This window comes from Pinus tabuliformis, chromosome J (assembly GCF_031772625.1).
Source record: "Pinus tabuliformis cultivar Carrire ecotype Pingquan chromosome J, CPIR1, whole genome shotgun sequence".
NCBI classification, from domain to species: Eukaryota; Viridiplantae; Streptophyta; class Pinopsida; order Pinales; family Pinaceae; genus Pinus; species Pinus tabuliformis.
In genome coordinates this window covers 1,096,215,440-1,096,234,447 of record NC_142295.1, presented here as the reverse complement: position 1 = coordinate 1,096,234,447, position 19,008 = coordinate 1,096,215,440, and positions in this window count along the sequence as shown.

Sequence of the window (19,008 nt, the reverse complement as noted above, 5' to 3'; positions counted from 1 at the left end):
TTTTCTTGTCCTCGGTTGCTTGGAAACATAAACCTTATTGGATTCTATTTGTGCAGGTGGCAGATGAAGTCCATGGCCTCAGGAAACCACTTCGGATCCCTATCTCTGAGAAACATGTGCAGAACAATGCCTTGTTTGCCATAGGTTTCTTTGTTTGACTTTCCTTTGACCAGGGTCTTCTTCATTGATCTAGGCCAGATGGATAAAATACAATCCATGCTCTGATGTTTTCCAAGCTACCCATATGGTCCTTTTCCTCTCTTGACACCTATAACCTACAAAAGTGTAGAGATGATTGCGGAACAACCGATTAACTATGGAACAAGGTTGTGTTCCGTAGCTAAAAGAAAACCAACCATAAATTTTCTGATTTAAGTTGTTGGAGAAGATATTTTATGCAGATAAGTACTAGGGAGAAAGTCCAAGACTGCAGCTAGTGCACAAGACCAATCATTCATGAGGTTCTCTGTTATTTTCAAAAAATTTCTTCACTGTCTGCATGGAGAAGACTGTATATATGGTAGTGGTATATGGAAGTGGAAATAGTTACAGAGACGAGAATGAAATATCAGAGTATGTGGAAAGGGAACGATGGATATGGGAATGAAACATAGAGGGTATATGAAGTAGAGGAACTGTATGCATGAAATAGTGCGGAGGATGTAAGGAATGGAGGTGTTGCACACATAGACAGAGTATTGCTTATACACAGAGAGAATCCAAAAACTAAATGAATAATCTGAGTTCTCGTATACATAGGAAGGTTGTGGAAGTGTAAGAGAGAATCTCGATGAAATAAATGAAAAATCAGTTTGAAAGAGTCATATCCAACTGGGTTACGTCATGTATCTTGCCATTAAATTGAAGTACAAGTCACGGAGATCATTAGTCATTAAAGACAAGAGGCGTGATGTAACTAATATTGAATGCCTTCACACAATAAGTTCCCAAATCGGATTTCTCCTCTCCAAGCACGCCGAGTTAAAAAAACAGTTTGTTCATTAATTAAAATTCGTTTTTCTTCATGCGGCATGCAAAAAGAGGCTTCAAAGAATCAAGAAATTCTCCCAAACGGTTGTGAATTTCTTAAAACTGTTTTTGGGTTATATAATTGACCTTGTCCCCTAAGAAACCCATCTTTTATTTTTTCCTAATTCGTTTTCATTTGGTCGGATCATGCAGTTAAAGTTTGATGTTTTTTTACTGCTCTACGTTTTTGTGAATTACATCTTCTATAAAATCGATTTCGAAAAAAAAAAGAAAAAAAAATTGTTTTCAGATGTAATCACAACATAGAAAATGGCACCATAAATGATCCAGCCAATGGTGTATTCTTGGTGATATAGCCTCCATAAGTAAGGCTTTCGGTGATCTAAACATTGTCTGGCAATGGTGAACGAGCGAATCTGGCAAGCACATGGTGGATCCTGATTACCAGTTCTCAACGTTAGCGTGCATGGATCACTTTGTATATTGGCTCAGACTTATTGGCTTCCATTGAAATGAGTAGCTGAGTATCACAAAAGAAAACTAAGGATTTGTTGAAATTGATGCTTTTGTCAACCCATTTCGCTCATGTCGTGAGAGGCTTCCTGTAGGTTTCTAATACATCATCCATCTCCCATTCTTGAACCAGAAAAAGAGCCCTCACAAATTCCAAAAATGCAGAGTTTTTATTTCAACACAACAGTGCATGCAATTTGATCTATTTGATTTTTTTGTTTTGTTTTTAAATGTTCTTGCAGGTTTATTTCAAGGCCAAAGCTCAAACAAGAATGTAGGTTTTTTGGGATTGGAGATAGCCATTGGTTGTTTTTTTCCTCTTTTTTTTATTATATGAAATTGTGAATTTTTATAGAGATGATTAATGATTCTCAATTTTCAAGAAACAAAGACTTCAAGGTAAATGTATTGAAAACAAGACTTTGACTGAGGTCATAAGCTGATTTTTTCGATCTGGGCTGGGTGACTAGGATAGGATCCATGTTGGGATGATTCCAAAGATGCCCATGTGGTCGGTTTTTTCATTTGATGCATGTAACCTGCTAAACCTTGGAAATAGCTTCGGAACACACAGTTAGTTGCGAAATAGGGCTGCATTCTGTAGCTAATCCGCAAAATCTTGTTAAACAGGACATAGTGTTTTTGAGGGTCACTTCAAACCATAACCAGTCAATCTTGGACAGCTGAACCTATCAAAAAAGTTGGATTTTTATTGTTTTTTTTTATTGAATCAAATGAAATGATATATATATATATATATATATATATATATATATATATATATATATATATATATTAACATAACAATTATTTTTCTGATCCTCCAGATCACACAAAGTGCAGGAGGAGAGCATACTCGAGAAATTATTAATTTTTTTAGATGTAAGAAATAAGGTCTCCTAATTACACTTCCCCAGCAGCAATGCCAAAATTTCTAGTCAATTTAGTGTCCTAAATTGCTCTACATAAATTATCAATCTGGGTATCGTAAACTGATGAAGTGTGGTGCACTATATATGTTTAGTTAACCCCTTTTCTTACTTCATTGTTTTATAGTTTATGTTGTTTTTTTTGGGGTTTTGTTTCTTACGCTTAAGGAAATTAATCTAAGAAATAAAAGTTATGCTTCTAGATGAAAATCTTTGAATGTTAATGGTCAACTCAATCTAATGACTTTTAATGTCAAAATCTAATTTCTAAAGAAGGAAGAAAAGGGAATGAACATTAGATAAAAAAAATAAAAAATTTGAATAGTTAGATTAATCTAAGCCAGAAAAATGTCTATGAAATGAAAGCAAAAATTATAATTCTATTTGAAATGGAAAGAAAATACAAAGCATGTAACTAAATGAAGTGTTTTGTCACTCTGCTACACAATTTTGGGAGAACTACCTCCTTGTGATAGCATTTTTTGAGGGACTCCATACTTCATTGTTCTAAAACTGAAAATGAAATTTAAATGAAAGACTAAGACTGAAAGTGAAAATGCAACTAATCTACTATAACAGTTAATGAAGTGTTTTATCACTCTGCTATACAATTTTGAAAGAAATACCTCCTTGTGATAGCATTTGAAGGGATCCAATACTTCATTGTTCTAAGAAAAAGTAAACATAAAAATGTAGAGAAATACTCATTCATAAATGAAATACTTCACCCCTCAACTTTAAGGTAAACCAAGAGCTTTCAGAAATATTCACTTACAATATGAGTTATTAAACTAACATCAAATCTAATTTGAAATGTAAAGCAAATACAAGACATGTAAAGGAAAAATAATCTATTGTGTGCTCAAATGCTCCAATCACCAATTGGAAAATACATTCTTGGACTATTTTGCTAAGCATAGATTACACAGTTAGATAAATCTACAATCAACCTGTTAAACACACTTGCATGAATTAAACTTGCATGAATGGAAAATCTAAACTATTAAACTTGAAAACAATAAAATGACATACTTTAATGAAATCAAAGCAAAACTACAATATAAAATCTAATCTACCTTACATTCTAATATGCTCCATGACATCTACTTCACATCTCCTTCCATGTTGAGAACATCAAAGCTTTATTCAAATTCTTCAAAATTACAAAAGACTACAAAGCTCTCCAAAGCTTTCCAAAAGCTCCAAGGTTTTCCAAAAACTTTCCAAAACTGAAAAGATATCAAATGAAGGAGAGAGATCTTCTATTTATACAAAAAGATGAGAAGTCATTACATTAATGAGAGTGCATAAATCTCTCAATATACCTCTAGAGTTCTAATCAAAATAGGAAATGATAAGACACATGTCTTCTTAGAATTTCAATACAAATAGGAAATGTGACACATATCCTCATGATCCCATGATCCTCTCCACTCAAATTCGAATTTGGCCTTAAGATGCCACGTAAAGGTCTTCTAGAAGCTTCCTTTTGACCTACACATGTCAACAATCTTATCCCACTTGTTAGGTATAAGCATATGCACATTATTTTCTAATTTTTAACCACAAATTCATTTAAAAATGCTAAGAATTAATAAGGTTTGGAAAAACATAAATGTGACCCAATGATAATGAAACTAAGATGAATGTAGTGACATGGTAGTGAAATGAAGGTGAAATGGAGGTGATATAATGGACATAATAGTGAAAGTGTAATGGAAATGAATGACGATTTCAAGACCCAACACATGGAAGAAGGAAAAGGGAAGAAACCTCATCTCCAGCATGTACAGAAATAAGTGCTCAAGAATTCATCATTCAATAGAAAAAGCAAAAGACACATCTCAAATATGTCACCATTCAGAATGAGGAAGAACAACAAACTATTGTTATGGGTGGTTTACAATTTTCCACAGGATCAGAGGAACTCTTCCCTGATACCCCACCCTCCTCGGTCTCATAGAATCCTTCAGAAAAATTAAAGTCAACAGAATTGGGTGAACATGACGATCCCAATATCTTTATTAAGTTTTTGCAGATTAAGCATAAAAATAAAACACTCAAAGGTAACATCTATGATTAGTTTTGGAAGCAGACTTCTACCTCCTAGCATAGGTTGTTAACAACATTTTATAGTGAGAAATGAAGGATGCAAATGGAATTCTTATAGGCTCAAGTACCATCTCCAAAAACCCCTGTAGATTATAAGAAGACTATCTTCTCATTTGATGCAAATCTAATACAACCCATTGATCAAATGGATATGCATAGACAATTTGGAGAAATGCTTTTCTCCACCATGAAAAATACTACTATAGAACTTTTGAAGTTAAGGACATCTCTCACAAATGTCCAGACACAATTAAAATTGGAGAAAATTCCTTCATTAGCAAAGGACACCAAAATAAAAAAATTAGAAGATTTTGTGATCAAGCTGGGTTATGATCCCAGTGATGTCAAAGAAGTGGAGGAGATCATAACGAAAATGAATGCATACATAGAAGCACTTAGGAAATAGTTGAAGTTACCTTCTACAGAGTATCCACAAAAAAAGAGACAGAAGAAAGTGAGAAGCATAAAGAAGACATGCTCAAATTGATCATTGAGAAAAATATACTGATAAAAGAGATGGAGGAACATATAGAGAAGCTACTTAAGGAAAAATAAGAGTCTAAAAAATTGACTATAGATCAAGTAACATCCATACACTTACATTTGAAGCAATAGCATGGGATTCAACATCATCACCAGATGATTTGAAAAAAGTTATGCAGGAACTGTCTCTTCAAAGACAAGAAAATGATAAGCTCTAGAAAAAGCTAAGGAATCTAGAACCATAGAAGATAAAAAATGATACCCTCTTGGTTGAAGAGATGCAGAAATCTCACCAAATTTCCAGGAAGTTTGATCAATTAGAAAATGAGTCATTGATGGCTCACACCTTGGCCCAAGCCAATGAAAGAATTTGGGTGGATATAAATCATGCCATAAATGAGATTTGGCAATCTATTCAGATTATTTTTGAACAAGAAGAGTTAATTGATAGGTGCAAAACAACCATTGAACAAGACAAAACAACATTAGGACAAAAGCCAACTGAGGCTACATCCATGATCAGAGTATTGAACTCAAAGACTAGGTCAAAGTTAGAGTAGACTCATATTGCAGATAGAAAAAAGACCATGCTAGAAATCAAGAAGGTATTGTAGAAAAGGAATTTAATGTCTTAGTTGGAGACTAAGTATCAAGCTATGGAACATGTTGTCCAAATATTTCATACTAAATTTAATTTGTTGAATCAAAGAGGATTGCCAAGGTTAGTGGCACCCAATGACAGAATAATTAACTTGGAAGATTACTATGAGAAACTTTATACTATTGCAACAGATACATCCAAGTTTGGAGGTATTAAAGGGCATATTACAAGTAAATCTTTCATAGAAGCTTTGGAGTTTGATTTAACTATCAAACATGAAATCAAGCACATTTTCTTCAACAAGCCAACTTTCGAGAAATAGACTGAAGTAGATGAAGTTTATAGAAATCTAATAATGATCAGCTATTGATCCAGGACTTCAATGATAGCTCAAAATTCAAAATGTTTGAAAGAGTGTTGAACCTAAATGACCAGATATATCTCATCTTCCTAGTTCCAGCACTGTGAATGGTTCAAAAAACTAACACCGTATGAAGGAGTTATCGCATTTTGAAAAATTCAGTAAAACTACAATTGTTAAGAAAATTTTGATTTTTGGAAATATTGAAAAAAGAATATTTCGAGGAATATTCCTTGGAATATTCCCTATAATATTTTCCAGAATATGCTATTTCAATTGACCAATCAGGGGCCGACACATGGCAAGCTCGGAGGCTGCCACGTGGCCCTGAATTGGCATTGTAAAAGTTTTATTGGGTTGAGCGGGATCGGACCCGTGACCTCCTGCAGGAAAACGAAGAGTTCCAACCATCTTGGCTATGCAGTGGCTCTTAACAATATTGGGTCTGTGGTCTACCCGCTAGTGGTTCCAACCTGGTCACACACCAACGGTTATGCCGACGGTTATGCTAACAAAACCCGCTAGCATTTAATGGTAACCACCTAGAAAATCCGGTCACATGTGCACTAGATGGTTGTGGTTAGTAAGCCTTGTGTTTTCACTTGGAAGACTTTCAAATTTGGCATAGTTTGCTGAATTTAGCTCCAGATAACTGCAGTTAGCTGGAGTTTTCCAGATTTGGTGGAGTAATTCTAGGAGAGACTGAGTAAATGAACTCAAGAGGTAATTTTTGAGCTAAGATAGGGAAGCAAGAGTCTACCTAGGCTAATTTGGGCCTTTTGAAGCCATTGGAACAATTCATAGAAGCTGAAGAAGCCATCTTCAAGGAGATTTTCGTCCAGGGATATTTTGGAGCTAAGGGCCACCAAGGGTTGGAGGCTGTTGCAAGAGCTACCAATATCCATTCTTAGAAAAAAAATAGTCATTCCTAACTGTAATGCACCTTTTGAATCCAATGAAGGTGTTTTTAGAAGCATTTGGAGACTTCTAAAGACCGAGATGTTGAAGAGAAGTTTCAGGCAGCCCAGAGCCAACCGTGGAGGAAGGCCTAGATGGGGGATGCAGTGCTCATTTTGAGCAAATGAACAGTCATTTGTTGATGTCAGATATGTTCTGGAGATAGTAGTAGAGGTTTTAGAGACATTTGAAGCATTCTGAAGGAGTTTGTGCCATTAAGAAGCTCAGGGAAGCTTAGTGCACCTGCTGAAGGAATCAAGTTCAAGGGAGCCTAGATCTGCTTGCATGATGAGGACAGCCATGACAGGGATGTAGATGGTTTTCTAAGCCCATTGGTTTAGTTCAATAACCTTTGGAGTTGAGTGTGGAACTTGTAAAATAATTCAAGCCATAATCCCAAAGAGCCAAGTCAAGTTGAGAAGATCTCACGGAGACGTAGCCCACGAGATCAGGGTGAAATCCTTATTAAATTTTCTATTATGTGTGATGTTTATTTGCTGCATTATATGCCTGATATATGTGTTTAATATCGGAAGAAACAAATAAAGTTAAATCACTTAAACAAATGAAAACAAAAAAACACCTTCACCTGTTTCAAGTACATAATTCCGCAATTGTCAACATAAGCTAGATCATGTTTGTTTAAGCTTTGGAGTGGGAGGTTCTTGTAAGCATGACAAGTTTTTCAAACCCTCATTTCAAATTAGATGGTATTAGAGCTAGGTTGCTTGATTGACAGAGCAAACTATTTTCTTGTTTGACTTGAAAGGTGTTTAAACAGTATAGAGGATTTCACTATTTGATTATTTGTAAACTAACTATTGTTTTAGTTTACAAAGGTGAAGGGAAAGCTACTGTTAGCTAAGTCCAGGAGAGGAAAAGAAGGAAGAAGGGCTGAAGGCATTTTCCTTACCCTAAGGACCTCAAGTCAATCCTTAAATCATAAGAGGTTTGTTTGCAAAAGGGTTGTTTGAATAAGAGATTGATTGTGTAGTCATTTGGTTCAGAAATGTGTTAATAGATTCTGAATTTTGTTGAATTTCTTTTGTTCATTTTTACAATCAAAACTTCCACAAGCGAGTCCTCAAAATATTCCTCCTTCACAAGATTCTTTGATGAAGGCTTGAAGAAAGAATTTTTCATCATGATGAATATGGTGAGAGAAATGTATGAGGATTAAAGGAAGAGCAATAATTTCGATAGCAGTTGAATTCCATGAAGGAAGAGAAGTAGTTGCTTTCTGACCAATTGCAGGAAATGGAAAGCCAACTTCATATTGCAAATATGAATCTAGAAAGGATGCATGCGTTGGAGACACAATTCCTTGTTGCCAAAAAAGCCTTAGCCAAGTATTAGCTTGAAGAAGTGGTAAACAATCCTAGTCTGTCATCAAATTCTTATAAGAATGTTTATGTTGGTTCTTTTGAAAAACATACAAGAGGCATAGGGTCCAAGTTGATGTCCAAAATGGGATATGAAGGAAAAGGATTGGGAAAACATGCACAAGGTATTGTTGAGCCAATAATGGTTGAGGAAAGGCCTAAGTATTTGGGTCTTTGCTATGGATAATCTTATGGAGAAAGTTCCAAAGTAGCCACGAAGGGAATTCAAATAGTTTTTAGAAGGAGATTCATTTCAGGTTCTCTACCTCAAGGCTATGTTAGCGCTTGGAATTCACCTAGGCTGAGATAGACAAACTCTCAAGGCTACATCAAACCATTTCACCTCGTAGCTAGCCCTACGAGGTATGAGAAGGCTCTCTCGGGTCAGATTTGATAGATCTTTCAATATGATTAGGTTGACCAATTAAGAATAAAGATTTTAGGCTAGTAAATTGATAGGGGGGTTGATTTAATGATTTTTGGGGTTTTTGGTGGCAATTGGAGGGAGTGTAATTCAGGGTGCGGGGATTGAGCACAGTTTTTGCAGGGGGATCTTTGGGGCAAGGTAGGAGTGAGCGCTGGTGCCTTAATCTGAGATGGATGATCAAGGATGATAGAGGAGGAGCTAAAGAGGGCAAACAACCATTTTGAATCCTCTCTAGACAGTAGAAAACATAAATATTGAACAAACTAAAAAGCTGAGCATGTCAAAGCATGAATTCAAACTTTACCACTTCATCTGTCCAATTAGAAGCAAAAGAGAGATGTGGAATACATAAACAAACTTACAAGAACATGTAGAGAACACACCATCAACACATCAATCCACAAGAATCCACAATGATGTCTACAAAACCCTGGCCTTCCTTTCCTTAAATTGCAGAAATAGATGTACAATACACAATAAAGCTTTCTCCCACAAGAGTCCAACCATGAAAATGAGCAAGAGAAGGCATAATATAGACCATCTAACTCCTTTCCCCACCTCTAGGGGTCGAGCTCAGCTTCCTAGGAGCAGTTTGAACTGATTCTAAACTAAGCACTAGATAATAGGTAGTCAAACAACTTGCCTCTATTACTTAGCTAACTCATCCATGCATTAATTATTCACTTTTTACATCAAGGAAGCTTCTAGAAGGGTAAAGAGAGATAAAATATATCAATGTGCCATGAAAATTATACATTCATCCATCATCTACAAGTAAAAATCATCAACCAAGGTGAAAACAATGTTTTCTGGCCTGAAAAGTCAAAACTGCCAAATTCAGCTCGAGTGGTCGCGCCCCCTGCTCGAGTGGTCGCGCCCCTTTGAAGCAACTTTTGAGTGGGTTCCAATGGTCCAAATCAGGTGCACGATGGCTCATTGGAAAGCTTGGTCTGTCTACTTTCCATCCCAAGTGGAATTTCTGGATTTGGAGTTGATTTGACCCCTCAAAAGTCAATTCTCCCAAGGTCACTTTCTGCAACTCAAAAAGTGGGCAGAAAGTCAAAATTTTGATGTATTTTGAGCTTTTGGAGGCCCAAATCTCAAAATCAAGTTTCTCCCAAGTATAGGTAATTTTAGTATTTGCATAACCTTTCCAAAAATGTCAACTTTTTGCAATTCTGAGCAATCCTCACGAGTGGTCGCGCAGGGGGTGAGACCACTCCATAGGCAAAAACCTGTAATTTTCCAAAAAATTTCCAAAATGCCCCAAAACTCTCAAAATTTTTTGATTTTGCTGCTGGATGAAGGCTAATGAGTACCATGGTGAGTGAGGGATGCCTCAGCCAAGATACAGAGTGGGTTTGTCCTTTTCTTCTTCTTCTGGGCCTCTGACAGCTTCCTTTGGAGAATTTTCATTTTAGCCTTGCAAACATGCAATCTTGCCCAATAGTGTGTTTTCATGTTGCGTAGCAGCTCTTTGTCACGATTTGCCTTCTCCAACAATCTCTCCAAGTGTGCATTCACACTGATAAGCATGGACTCCCGATCAGCAGGCAATGGGTCATCGGGCCTCCTACGGTTCAAAGTTCGATCATTGCGGATCCTCCATAGCTCATCAAGTTCTTTTTCTTCTTCTAATTGTTTGGTGCGCTGTTCTAGATAAGTGATGGTCCATTGAGCCATTTGGAGCTTTTGCTGCAACACGAGGTTCTCCTCCTCTCTCTGCCTGATAATCTCATCAAAATCTGAAGGAGGAGAGCGGGCAACACGACCAATGAAATCATCATGTGTATCACCAGCTCTCTCATCCTCAATCATGGGCTGCTTGCCCTCCTGTACTGCCTCTGCTGATGAAGAATGCGAGACCCCTTCCACCTGGTGTGGAGATAACACTCGCTGATCTGAAGAAGATGACGAGACCCCTTCCACCTGCTGTGGAGAAAATACTCGTCGAACTGCTGCAAATAAGGTCCTAGGACCTCTCTGATAGGTGACCCGAGGTGAAGAAACCACATGTCTCGGAACAATAATCTCGGGCTGGTGTGATGGACCTCCCACCTCATGAATGACCTCTGGCTCTGGCTGTGGCTATGGCTGTGTGAAGAACTCACGGGAGATAAAATCTGCCCAAGAAATGCCCTGCTGACTCAGCTGATGGGAAACAACTAGCTGGATGAGACCATGATGACACAAGCTCCTGAGCTGCTGAGCTGGGGACTGCCTCTGAAACACGGACACCATCCTCTGAATGTCATGAAAGAGATAAGCCGGGATGTTCATCATCCTCACCCTGGTGAAGTGCATCAGCATGCGGATGTGACAAGCAAATACCCGTGAGAATCTCCCCTCGCATGTGAAATAGTGCATGATAAGCCGCATGATAGGAGCATACTCCTCTCGGAGGAATCTGAAAGGAAAGTTCCCTGACAAGTTGTGTATGTATGTTGGCCTGACATATGGATCAAAGTAAACAAAATCCAGCCACTTGCGCTTTGGCCACACCTCACCCACATTGGGTATCCCGGTAGCCAGTGAAATAGCCTCTGGAGAAAACACAAAATTCACCCCTGCAAGGGTGACCTGCCCGTCATGAAGGTGTGAAACAAATAACCGGGCCAGCTCCCTATGATGCTGAATCTGTGCAAGCCTCTCGCAAAACTGATAGCATGACATGTACTGAAAGCCAGTCACTGCCAATGGGCAAGCCCGCAACTCTGCCAAGGATGTGGGCTCTTCTCTCTTGTGGTGACCACCCTTGCCACCCTTACGAGGCCTCCGCTGTGTCTCAACCTTCGTGGATGAAGATCGGTCATCACCTTGCTCATTAGTCTCAGTGGTTGACATGGTGTTATTGAGCAAGGTGGAATAAATAAGTCAAGATGACTGCTGCCCTGCCTGCAAAATGCTGAGAAGTATGTTGTTTTCAAGGGGAAAAATCATGAGGGAAATGTTAGGGGAGGGAATTTACATAAGGAAAGGGAAAATATATATAATCAACAGGGAATTTTGAAGGAAATATTCACACAATGTCAAACATGTCATTCCATCTCTCATCATTTGCAAATCAATACTTTATTAGGGAAAATGTGTTATGATCACCAAGGGAAAGGACAATATAAATTTTCATGATGGAGGGAATGAGGGCATGAGCATAGGGGAATAGGGTAGCATCAACCATGAACAATTTACAGGCTGCTCCTTTTTATTTTGTCTTTGAATGTCTTTTCATGAACATACTCTGTTTTTTCAACATTTTAAAATGGCCATTGATGCCAATGGGAAACAGGGATCTTGTTTATTTGATCACCAAGGGAGGGAAAGGGTTCTTATGACAATTTGAAAAGGAAATGGGATAGCATGTATCAAGGGTATTTAGGGAAATGAGGGGATAAAGGAAATTAGGGTCTTGGGACTAGGGAACACATTAACAATCTCTGCCAACTATACTTTATAACAGCAGTTCCTTTAACAATGCTGGCAGCTTCATGAATGCTTTTTTGTCATAGGTGAAATAGGGTTTCATTTACATGCTTTGACAGAAGGGAATGGATATCAATTACATAGGGATTTTTAGGAAGGGATTAATGAGCAATTGAATTAGGGTTTTCATGAAGGGAAGGGTAGGAAAAACAGAGTTTAGGGATAGGGAGGTATACCATGCCATTGTGCAAACCCTAGCACAATAAACTGCTCATTTTGACAACATTGCAGCTGGTACATTTATAAACTTTATCATGGACACTTCTCACAGCTATCTAACCTCTGATTTTTATACAGCAGCATGTCTTTTTTGCTCATGTCTTTTACTAGGCTATGCATAATTACATTACTCTTTTTTTTTTATGATATTCATGTGCATGCCTCTTGCCATCATATCTTTTTTTTTTAAATGTTTCTTTTCATTTTGCTGTGTTTTTTTACATATATTTTGCTGTGTGTCATAGTGTAGGGTTTGGGTAGGAAACATGGTAGAATTTAGGGTTTGAATAGAGTTTTAGGGAGGGTTTAGGGTTTCATGGAATTGGGCTGGGGTTTTAGCATTAATTTTGCAAATGAGATTGATAAAAACAACATTCTAACATTTGTGAATTTATAATGGGAAAAAAAAATGGAGGGAAACAAAGGAATAATTAACCTTGAAAAGCAAACAATACTCTAACATAAGCTTGCAAAACAACAAGTCACTTAACCTATCTTTTGATAATTTTTGCATGATAAAATGAGCACAAACCAATCATTGAATCCATGGCACCATCATAAAAGTTGTTTGGGAGGCCTACCTTGAAGAAACCGCAAGCAATTTGGAAGAAATTCGAAGTTTTGACGAGTTTCTGAGCTTGCTAGACAAGTGGTCGCGCCCCTCCCTCGAGTGGTTGCGCACCCTTCGAGTGGTCGCGCCCGACCAAAATAACAAAGGAATTTTGCGCTGGAGTGGTCGCGCACCTCCCAGGTGGTCGCGCACCCTGGTGGAGTGGTCGCGCACCCTCCAAAAGCTCGAAATTTGCTGCAAATTGCCCAAATCGCTCTCTTGCTTCTCTCCTTGTAATTTCTTGCTCCCAAATGCACAATGAGGGTTTTCAAAGAGGGAATTTACCTTTATATGCTTACATTTGAAAAAATTTAACTCAAAAACCCACTTTATAATGTTTCCACTTTGACATTCTTTTTTAACACTGTTTTGGAGTCTTTTGTCCTGAAATTAACTTTTTGATGCTTTTGACTCCGTTCTTTTTGCAGGTTGACCATCTGATGGACTGTGGCGAAGGAACCAGGGTTGTTGCCGGCACTTTTGCAAACTTTTGAAAATTTCTCTATTTTTACAAATTTCTCATGACCTTGGATTTAAAAACAGGGTTTTTTAAATCCAAGGCATAAAATGACCTGTAGCTGATGAAAATAACAATGAAACATATGTACATACCTCCTTCTGGCTTGCTGGGCACTTACTGAACTTGCAGTGATTTTGACTCAAAACCCTAGACCTAAGACCTGGGACCTCAAGACAAAAATAAAAACAAACATGACTCAATTTCATTGTGGTATGACCTGATCCAGCAAAGCCAAGAAGGGAACAAAGACCAGCCCTCCATTCAGTTTTATGGCATGCCTAGCGGGATGCAAAACTGACACTAATGAGACACCTACCTATGCATATGCAAAGAGCTATTGATCACTGATGGAGGGCTCAAGACCGACACTAACAGGCTGTAAAGATTGTATTCTTGGGGAATGCAATAGTTTGAAACATACTTTGCAGGAAGAAGGTGTTCATAGGCATGCACTTGAACAAGACAGTTCTGAAAGCTCTAAAACCGTTGAAGGGATTGATGGTGTTCCAAAGGGAGCTTCTTCTTCATTCAAATCACCTCCTCATGAAGGTAATAAAGGTGAAATGGAAAGGTATAAGTCTGATTTTAATCATATTTCCTTTGATCATGTAAAGAATGGTGGATTTCCACATAAGCATTGGAAAAAAATTGCATGTTCTTTTTGTGGTTTGTTTAACCATAGTGTTTCTAGATGTTGGAAAAGAATGGCCACATACTGGAAAATTTTGAAGGAAAGAATGCAAGAAGCCAAAACTCCATTGAACAATGCAAATCATGCTGTCAAGAAGATGCACATGTGTTGTAGTTATTTCCATAAGAAAGGACATACTGCTGAAAGGTGTTGGACTCTGAATCCAACAATGCTTCCACGAAAATTGAAGAAAGTGGAGAAAGACTATGGCAAGAATGGAAAGGAATTTTCCATCATTGATATATGTCAAGATGATTCACATGTTGATGTTAATGTGCAGTTAAAGGAAGCGCCTTTGATGTGGATTGGTAAGAAATGGTTAGAGTTCTTATCCAATTAAAGTTGCATGTGTTTTGATTAAATGAATTTCTTTGCTAAGGGAATGCAAGTTGCAGGATGGAAAAGTAGAGTATGAGACTCACTTTATTGCAGAGAAAGTTATATTCATTTCAACTTTGAAAGTATATGTACTGTGATCAAGGATCTTGTACTTATGATTTTACTTAAGAGAAAGTTGAAGGATGAAATGCATGCATGAGAATGATATCCATGAGAACAAGGATGATGATTTCCTAGTATTTTGAACATGTATGTGTGATTAACTTGAAGGTTTGATTACTTTGTTTTAAACATGCATGTAATGTAATATTAACTGGGGAAAGTTGATTTGATCTCCAAGATTGTAAAAGGGAGATAATGATGAAGTGTCTCATCTTTGTAAAAGCATTGTTTAAATACTATTTGTACATGCTTGACTTGAAGGGTCAGATGTTTGAAAGGCATGATTTTTGTTGACTTTTGATATAGTCGATCATTTGTAAACGAGATGTAAATACATGATGATGTTTCACATGATGTGAAAGTTTTTTCTTTTGTTGAAATAAGAATTTATTTCATCAAGTTATTTTCTTCTTTCGACATTGTCTATAGAAGAAGATTTGCAACAACAAAAGTCGCCATGGTTACATTTGTGACTTTTTCATGGAAGTGGCTTGGAAGCGATGTTCAACTACCTTTTGTAAATTCTAAATGTGTTCAAGGAAGATAGTTCTTAACAGGAGGACAAGCGCATCCAGGAAGGGAAGTGTCGACTACCTTCAAGTTTTTGTTGAAAGGCATTATCCCTGCAGGCAAGTGTATGGAGGTTCAAAGAAGAGGGTGATGTACTCTCATCTACTGTTCAGATTAGTATATCAGTCTTTTGGGGTCCAAAAGATTCCCAATGAGGAAGAGTGATGAGATATTGATCCAAGACTTCAATGATAGCTCAAAATTCAAAGTGCTTGAAAGAGTGTCAAACCTGAACGACTAGATAGATCTCTTCTTCTTGATTTTGGCACCATGAACAGTTTGAAAAACTGACACCATATGAAGGAGTTATCGCATTTTGAAAAATTCAGTAAACCTATAATTTTCAAGAAAATTTTGATTTTTGGAAATATTAAAAAAGGAATATTCTCTAGAATATTCTCCAGAATATTCCCTAGAATATGTTGTTTCAGTTGACCAATCAGAGGCCAACACATGGCAAGCTTGGAGGCCACCACATGGCCCTGAATTGGCATTGTAAAATTTTTATGGGGTCGAGTGGGATCGAACTCGTGATGTCTGCGGGCAAACGAAGAGTTCCAACTGTCTCGGCTACGCAGTGGTTCTTAACAGTATTGGGTCCTTGGTTATATCTAAACAGTTAATGTTTATGGTTTGAGGATAGACCACCAGTGGTCTACCTGCCAGCTATTCCAACCTGGTCACACGCTGACGGTTATGCGGACGGTTACGCTAACAAAACCTACCAGCATTTAACGGTAACCGCCTAGAAAATCTGGTCACATGTGTGCCAGATGGTTGTGGTTAGTCAGCCTAGCGGTTTCACTTGGCAGAATTCCAAATTTGGTGCAGTTTTCCGAATTTAGCTCCAGACGGCTGCAGTTAGCTGCAGTTTGCCAGATTTGGTGGAGTAATTCTAGGAGAGACTGAGTAAATGAACTCAAGAGGCAATTTTCAAGCTAAAAGAGGGAAACAAGAGTCTACCTAGGCTAATTTGGGCCTTTTGAAGCCATTGGAACAGTCCGAAGAAGCTAAAGAAGCCATCTTCAAGGAGATTTTCGTCTAGGGAGATTTTGGAGCTTAGGGCCACCAGGGGTTGGAGGCTGTTGCAGGAGCTACAAGTATCCATTCTCAACAAACAAATAGTCATTCCTAATCGTAATGAACCTTTTGAATCCATTGAAGGTATTCTCAAAAGCATTTGGATACTTCTAAAGGCTGATATGCTGAAGGGAAGTTTCAGGCAGCCCAGAGCCAACCGTGGAGGAAGGCCTAGATGGGGGATGCAGTGCTCGTTTTGAGCAAATGAACAGTCATTTTTTGATGTCAGATATGTGCTGGAGATAGTAGCAGAGGTTTTAGATAAATTTGAAGCACTCTAAAGGAGTTTGTACCATTAAGAAGCTCAGGGAAGCTTAGTTCACCTGCTAAAGGAATCAAGTTCAAGGGAGCCTAGATCTTCTTGCATAATGAGGACAACCATGATAGGGATGTAGATGGTTTTCTAAGCCCATTGGTTCAGTTAAATAACCTTTGGAGTTGAGTGTGGAACTTGTAAAATAATTCAAGCCATAATCCCAAAGAGCCAAGTCAAGTTGACAAGATCTCACGGAGACGTAGCCCATGAGATCAGGGTGAAATCCTTATTGAATTTACTGTTATGTGTGATGCTTATTTGCTACATTATATGCCTGATATATGTGTTTAATATCGGAAGAAACAAATCAAGTTAAATCACTTAAACAGATGAAAACAAACAAACACATACACCTGTTTCAAGTACATAATTCCGCAATTGTGAACATAAGCTAGATCATGTTTGTTTAAGCTTTGGAGTAGGATGTTCTTGTAAGCATGACAAATTGTTAAAACCCTCATTTCATATCAAATAAATCTTTCTATACCAAGTGATGAAAGGTGGGATGAGTTGTGTGATACTATCGAGTATTTTTTATTTATTTATTTATTTATCTTGAATAGATAGACAATAAGAAAACATATTTTGGGGCCAAGTCATCAACAATTTCATTGAATATAATGCCAACAACCTCAATAGTTTAAGCATTCCTACATTTTTGTAATCAGTTATATGTTTCTAGAATCCAAATATTTTTGTATAAATAAGTAGAAATTGATGTATTATAGGACCCTTGGATGAGTTTTCTTAAGAATAATTGTATCAAACTAAAATGGCTTCATATTAATGAAAGGATTCTGGATTTGTTTCAAACAGGTTGTCACTTTGTGATTTTTTCCTATGTTTTCACTTCATTTTGTTGTTATACATGTATTTAAGTTTTATGGAGATAATTGGGTAAGAGAAAACTGAATATCAGTCTATCTTAAACCCCATCTAAAGTTATAATCTATTTTAGAGATTAGTTTATTGGACTATTTTTCTTTATAAACTCCTCTACATTTATAAATTGTCAACCATATTCATTAGATTAAATCTATTTTGTTGGGCTATAAACAATGTTTACTTGCATGCTTTCTTATGATTAACTAAAAATTCGGTTTGAATATTTAGGAAATCATAGGCTCTTACATTTCTTCCTTTCTGCACACGTTTAAATCAAGTTACTGTTCATAGGTAAATTATCAGCGCTTTCTTAATATTTAATATTAATAAGGTTTAAGAAATTGTCTTAATTTTCTCATAACATTGGTCATCCAAAAACATTTAAAACAATAGAAAAATTTAGATGCTCTGGGATAATTAATTAACCTAGAATTATCTCAAAGGAAAACATTACAATAACAAACTTGCCTAGATAAGTACGCAAAGCACTATTCATCAAGCACATAAAATTATTTGGGGAATTAGTCAAACCAAAATTAACCACAACAAACTCATAATTCTCATACCTGGTCCTGAAAGCAGTCTTGTAGATTTCCTCTTCTTTGATGTGTATTTGATGGTATCCCGATCTCAGATCAATATTCAAGAACACTGCTTCTCCCTTCAACTTATCATACAAGTCATTAATCCTAAACAATGGATACATGATCTTGATGGTTACCTTGTTCAACATCCTATAATCAATGCACAACCTAATGGTATTGTCCTTCTTCTTCATGAAAAACACTAGTGTACCCCAAGGCGATATGCTTGGCCTAATGCATCACTTATCAAGAATTTCCTTCAGTTTCAACTTCAACTCTACTAACTCTAGTGTGCTCATCCTGTAACGTGCCTTTGATGCTAGTGTTTCTCGTGGTACTAACTCAATATAAAATTCCGCTTCCTTGTGGGGAGGAAACTCTGGAATCTCTACTAGAAACACATCCAAAAACTTTTGTAATACAAGGTACTACTTGAATATTTCAACATCCTCAACATCCTTACCCTTGTCATTGGAAATATTGACTACAAATAGTGCACAAGCCTTTTTGCAACCACGCTTAGCCTGCATAGCGGTGACCATCCTCATTGAAGTATGCTTCTTCTTTCCCTAGAACATTCTCTTTTCCCCATTATGATCCAGGCACTCAATAGCCTTATCATAACAATAGACTTTGGTCCTATGAAGATGCAACCAATCCATACCCAAAAGCATACTATATGATCCTAGTGGAAGTACATTCAGATGTGTTGTTGTAGGCATACCATTAAGCTCAAATGAAAAAAATCTTACCCAATGATGAACTCTCTTATTAGTACCTTTAGTCAACTACACCAA